We start from the raw sequence: 6,750 nt of genomic DNA, 5'->3' as shown, positions 1-6,750 counted from the left end.
GTATGCTCCATTCGCAAATGTCTAACATAACAAAGGATGTGAGATTCCTGTGGTGGACACGAGGACTTAAAACAGAGTATCCTCTCTTGAGATTATTAATTTGCTATGTGCACAGTAGATTCCGTTTATTTGTGTAGCCTTCACAGGGTAGCTGAAACAATTGGAAGAGCCTCATTGTAAAGTGTTTTGTTGGAGAATGAGAGATGGAACTTTGTACAGTACATTATCTGATCCTTTCAAAAGATGAGTTGAAATGGAGTGGGAATGAAAGTAATGTCCAGCTCCGCATTCTGAACACATGTAAGATAAAATATCAGCAAGTCGTGTGTGTCTATTGATGCTGGCAAAGGATCAGCAAAAGATGTTGTCATTCCCGAATGGGGGCTGGAAACGCACCTGATCCACGTTCCCTGGGTAACCGCTTTGTCATTAGGTAAACATCATTTTTATTAATTGGATTTTCAAATATTATTTTGTTTGCCATCAACATTACCCTAAAAAGGAACATTTGAGCTAATTATCTGTCAGATCCAGTTCCCTGCATTTGGGGACATATTTGATCTTGACGGAATGTTGGCGGCAGCGTGAACGTAAGGTAGTTTCTGGCTCACAAAGTGACTGTTGGGCAGACAGAATAGGTGAAAGGCGTCTATCTAGGTAATCCCCGGCCAAGCCCGCACTTCTCAAGCCCCTTTCACCTTCACATTGTTAACACCTGACATAGTGTTTTAGAACATAATAACTCCCATAAATGTTTCCTTAATGAGTAAATGAATAAGACTCTGGCTTTCATGTGAACATGAAAGAGTTGAAAACTGGAGGATCTAAGTTCAAAGCATAATTACAATAGATTCTTAGATTTCCAGGAAGTCTTAAACAAATATTGAGTTGGAACGTTTTCAGAACTTATGCGAAACACACACACATGTGCGAGTGCACACACACACACACACAGAGACACATCCCGTGAGGATTGTTTAGAAGTTTCGGTAACACACAGCCAAGATCCAAAGCTTATTACATGCAGACAGGCCCAATTTTAACTGCCACTTGAGTCTGTCTTTTGAACCCAATGATCTCACTGTAGAGCTAAAAGTAGCTTTACTGCTGAGCTGTGAGATTGCCTTGGCATTGGCTTTGGGAATGGGGAGATTCTGAGGTGAGAGGAAATGCACTCCCTGACGAGCTAGAATGACGAATTCTTCCAGACTTTATCATTTAGTTCTCCCTATGGCTCTGTGTATTTCATTGGTTTGTTTAAGTCTTCCAGATAGGAGAGAAATTCCTTGGGCTCAAAACTATATTAAGGCATATTTCTGTCAGAACATGATTGTCTCGTCGTCTGATTTATACAAGATAAGAACCTACAGGTGTTGTTTCATAACGAAGACTCCTAAGATGTGGGGTTCTGATCTTCGTGCACCTAAAAAGCTGTGAGGATGAGTTATAACTCTCCTTGGGTCTCAGTTTCCCCAGCTTGGAATAGTATTGGACTGGATGAAGTCAATGGACATATCCAACTTTAATTCTCCCTTTGGTTCTAGGCTATTTTGGGAGGGTTGCCACACACGAAACAGGGCATTGAGACAATTACTCAGGTGATGCAAGTCTGAAAATCCCTTACCCCTCTCCTCCCTTCAATTGTCTCATTTAAGCATGGCCTTACTCTGATTTGATTTTTACAGGATTCAAAAGTACCATTGGTCTTGGGTTAATTTCTCTTCCTAAATTGGTCTTTAAAAAATGTTTAAACCACTTTCCTTACTTCTCTGTAAATCACAACATCCTACGAATTCTTTTGGTGGTGGTGGGGGTGGTGGCTGGGGGAGTTGATGGCTTTTTCATTTAGATGTTTTGCAGAGGAGTTGTCTATTGGGTTGATGATTTTAGTTATTCTGTGTGATAATTAAGAAAGTTAAACTATGAATCTAAAAATACCACATTATCCCATTTCAGGGCATAGAGCAGTTTGCCCATTTATTTGTTCATCATCCCACCCTTTTAGCCAACACTGCCAAGTGTCTTATCATCAGGGAAACTGATGGACCCTTGAACAATTCTGTTGAGCTTCAGAAAAATCAATGATTCATTCCAGTGAAAAAAGATCTCAGCTGACAAGTGGTGTTTGTCTTCTTTCTGATCATAAACTTCAGCCATTGTTTTATTGCTGGGCCAACGTGTCTCTATCTGGTCAAACAGATTTTAACTGGAAAGCAAAGAAATAAAGTTTTCAATCTTATAATATTCATGAGACATGATCTTTGCAAGAGTGAAAAAGAGGAAAAAACATCCATGCAAAATCTTTTGCTGCTTTCCAGAGGTTTCCGAGGGGCTTGTTAAAAGCATTAGTGAATAAAAGGAACTTCTAGCTACACTTTGCTGTGTGGTTTCTTCCGCCATGTTATAGAAGGTTACGAAAAAGCAAGTGTCCAAGCCATCATCTTAAAAAATAAATAAATAGGATGCCATTGAGATACTAAAGAATTAGGGTATGATTACATTTCAAATGTTTTACTTGAAATTTGGCAACAAAATATATTTATTTACTAAATTGATTTCTGCAAAACAAGTACGTTTTTAAGCAACAATCTGGGTAATCTGAGAGAGGGTTTTGTTGAACGAATCTCATTACTTTTAGATTTTTGGGGTGCAGACTCATCAGAAAGTTGCTTAGATCTACAATGCAAATAGCTCGAATGTTCTGACATTTAAAAAATAAGTGAATTCTTCTGCTCTTACAGATTAAAATGGGGAGGCTCTGTCTGTGTTGATGCAGTTGGTTGTTTTTCAGTTGAACTTTCTGAGTTTTCCTTTAGAACAAAATCAAATATCCAAGGATAGATATTTGTACAAAGATAAAGTCTGAGGAGGAGAGGAGTAAATATATACTTTCTCGAATGGTTTCTGACAGAAGGCCAGGAAATAAGTAGTTTCACAAAAACCCTCTTCCCTTGCCTCTCCAAGAGAAATCTCCAAATTTTGATCCATGACTAAGAAACAAATATTTCCTATGTGAGTAAGACTTTGAATTTGACTGGGCTCTGTTTGCTTTTGTCTTCAATCACACTGACTTCCTCTGATTTGCTGACTGAGGGGGATCTGAGGACATTGGCAAGACAAGGAGCCCTAAAAGTTGGCCTCCATGTCTCTACTGACTCACCGTGTGTCACTGAATCAGTTCCTTTCCGTCTCTGAGCCTCAGTTTCCTCATCTGAAATAAAAAACAAAAAGCAGCTAGATTTAGCCTTCTCCGTCAAGAGAGCAACTCCTGGGGAAACCTGGAAATCCAGTTCAATTCACAAAAAAGTAGTAAATCATTCACAAACTTGATACATGAACGATCATTAATAACACATCATTTTCAACAAACCCTCAAACCTGTTCTGTGACACACCAGTGAAAACATTTGGAGTAGAAGGTTTATTGTTTTTTGGGGGGGCTTAAAAAACAAACAAACAAAAAAAAAACGAGTCTCATGATTTTCTCTCTCTCATCCTTATTCCAGCTCCTAAACATTATAATTGTATAAATCCATTTACACAAAGAGTATGAGTAATTTCTGGTAGTCCTTATGTGGTAACAGATTGTCTCTAAAAATACAATTTATGGAGTGCTCATTGTGTGCTGAACACTCGAGCAGATGCTGTGCACGTGGAAAACAAATCCACAAGTGTTCTTGAAGGCCCAGCCTGGGCCCAGCACTGGGATGAGACTCTGGGGAGAAATGGAGACACCACTAGGCACTGCCTGTGTGCCAAGGACCTCCTACATGTTGGGGTGATAGAACATATACACTCGAAATAACACACAGCTCCTGCCCTCGGGGAATGTATAATCAAGTGGGGAAGATGAGCTACTTATCCATGAAAGGAGTATGAGAGGTCAGGGTCAGAAAAGAAAAAAGATCAATGCAGACTAGACTGGCATTATCTGAGACAGCTGCCTGGAGGAGGCAGGACACAAGAAGAGCCTTGAATTGGGGAAAGGCTTGGGGAATCAGCAAGCTTGAAAATACAGAGGATGCCAAAAAAATGTACACACATTTTAAGAAAACTGTATTAAAATTCTAATACTCAATATATACAGATAACAAAAGACGAATATAAGTCATGTTTGACTTCTGCAATAACAAGAGGTGCTCAAAGTGGTTACCATCAGTGTCTAGACACTTCTGATTATGACGAACTACTGCTTCAGCAACGTTGACCAAAGTGTTAACATCTCTTAAAATGTGTATACATCTTTTTGGTACCCCCGGTATAAAGACAGAAATAAGAGTGTGAAAAACATTGAAGAGAATGGAAGGATCGGCTTGAATGACCTTTTGATGGCTTTGAAAGCCAGAGTAGGACATTTGGACTTGATTTCATTAATAATGGAAAGTTCTTCAAGCAAAAGTTGTAGAACTCTTAATATTTGTATAGGGCCTTATAAAATACTTCACATGTGTTTCTAATGTTAATCCTTATAATCACCATTTGAGATGATTATCTCTGCATTACAATGAGGAAACCGAGGTTTAGGGAGATTGGGTACATGGCCCAGTGACCCAGTGAGTGGAGGGAGAGGCCGCCTAAGTCAGTGAGTCAGCACAGAGAATTATTCACGAGCAGGCACTCTGGAGCCAGCATGCGGAGATTCGAAACCAGCTCTGCCACTCACCAACTGAGTGACCTTGGGCAAGTCACTTAACCTCTCTAGGCCTCAGTTCCTCATCCGAAACAAGGTGACCAGGATCATATTTTCCCTCACAGTGTGGTTATGAGGATCAGTGAGTGAATATTTGCAACATAAAATCTATTTGTTAAGCAAAACCAAAAGCGGCACAGGTATAATTTGAAAGCAGTTCTGACTGACTTTAAGCCTATGTCCTGTCCACTCCATCACTAGGTCTCAGGGGATAAACAGAGAAGCCATGAGTCCTTCCTGCAGAAAAAGCGATCTGCGCTTTGGGGCAGAGCGAACACTGAGGTCCAGGAAGCTGCTGTGGTAATTTAGGATTAAGGAAGTGAGCCCTCGTGATTAGGGAGATGGAGAGACTATGAAGCCAAAGAGACCCTGCCATATTTACTAACACATCCATCTTTCAGTAGCAGTAGATTCTTAGTTTAGTAATGTTCGTATTTTGTAAGGAAAAAGCAGAAGGCAAAATGGGTAAAGGAAAAAAGTACCTTTTATCAAGGATTCCGAAGGGAGAGAACTTTGAAGGGTTGGGTTATGAGAGAAGAAACCTGAGGCCACCTGGGGAGAAATGTCAAGCTGACCCAAGATTCACATAGACCATCCAGGTCTTAGATCTGTGAGGCACCCGCTTCACGGGTGTGCAACCTGTACAGTCGCCCAGGGACTCAAGCTTAGAAGTGTCCCACACTTGGTGTAATGCTCTGCTGTTCTGATGGTTCTTGAAAATATGAATCACTTTTGAACAAGGGACCGTACATTTTCGTTTTGCACCGGGCCTCACAAATGACGTAACCCATCCTGGGTCTCTGACACCAGTGATTCAATTAACTCGCCACAAATTCCTCTCACCTGAGGCAGATCCGCTTCTACTAGGACCATTACGTTATGAACATCCTGCAACCTCTTTTTCGGACTATGCGTTTCTCATTCCACTGACCTCTCATATGAGGCCTCACACTAAATGAAAGCGTGGATGCTACTCCTTTTAAACGCTTTTTAATTTACATTTTACACAACTTTTTAGCTAATTCGGAACATGTGTATGGGCGCATGCGCGTGTGTGGTTAAGAAAAATATAAGCATCCAGTACGAAAGTAGTCATGGTGGGGGCTACACTTTTTCTGTTCTGTGCATAGCCTATTGTTTTATCTCAACGGTGGAGAGCTGGTGAGAGCAGTCGAGTGATTTTGCAATGTGATAAGAGCAATTTGGGTTTTGTAGTTCAGGTAAAAAAAAATGCCTTCATATGATTTGGGTAAGCTTTGTGGGAAAGACATCGTGTACTTTTAAAAACTCTCCATTTACCTCCGGCATCTAAACTGTGACCACAAGAATAACTTCCAATGGGCCCGGGTTTCATTCATCAGAATAGCCTTAAGAAGAAAGGAAAAAGAATGGAGTAGAATTTTCTCCATTTAAGAACATAAAGACACAGAAGCATTTTGAGGGGAAGGGGACTTGAAAAAGTTGACGTGGTCAGTGAAAGCGGGGTGGATGTGATGAAAGCTTCATTCACAGCATCAGGATATTTCAATTACTTGCTATTGCTTCATTGAAAATGAAATTGCCTCAACAGCCTTTGAGGATTTCCATTAAATGGCACCCAGATAAATTTTCACAGTTATTCTTAGCAAAACTCTTTAAATAGTAAATGAGAAAGGTCACATCATGACAGCATTGTACAAGCAAAAACTCCCCCGACGCCCATGCAAAGATTTCCATCAAGCAGTTGTCAGGTACATAGGAGCGGCTCATAGGCGAACCTCACAGCTGCCTTTGAAGCCTGGCTCTTTCGGAAGCCTGAGATGTTGGGCCACATATCGGTCTTTTGTTTACATCTGACCCACAAACCGTGGGGCTTACTTAGAATGCAAATGAATGAGCTGTAGGGACAACAGTGTCTTTGATTGATGTATTTGGTCTTTCTGACCTGAAAACGCATCCATTATTGAAGGGCTGTGTGGGCATTGGTGTGACTTAGGAAGTGCAGACTGTATGTTGGGCTCAAAGATGAGGGCTTACATTTTTGTTTTTAATAAAAGCACTCAGCACATTACCCATTGATTC

The sequence above is a fragment of the Rhinolophus hipposideros genome (genome assembly GCF_964194185.1).
Source record: "Rhinolophus hipposideros genome assembly, chromosome: X".
NCBI lineage: Eukaryota > Metazoa > Chordata > Mammalia > Chiroptera > Rhinolophidae > Rhinolophus > Rhinolophus hipposideros.
The sequence above is the reverse complement of the archived record's forward strand: the minus strand, read 5'-3'. Positions refer to the sequence as shown.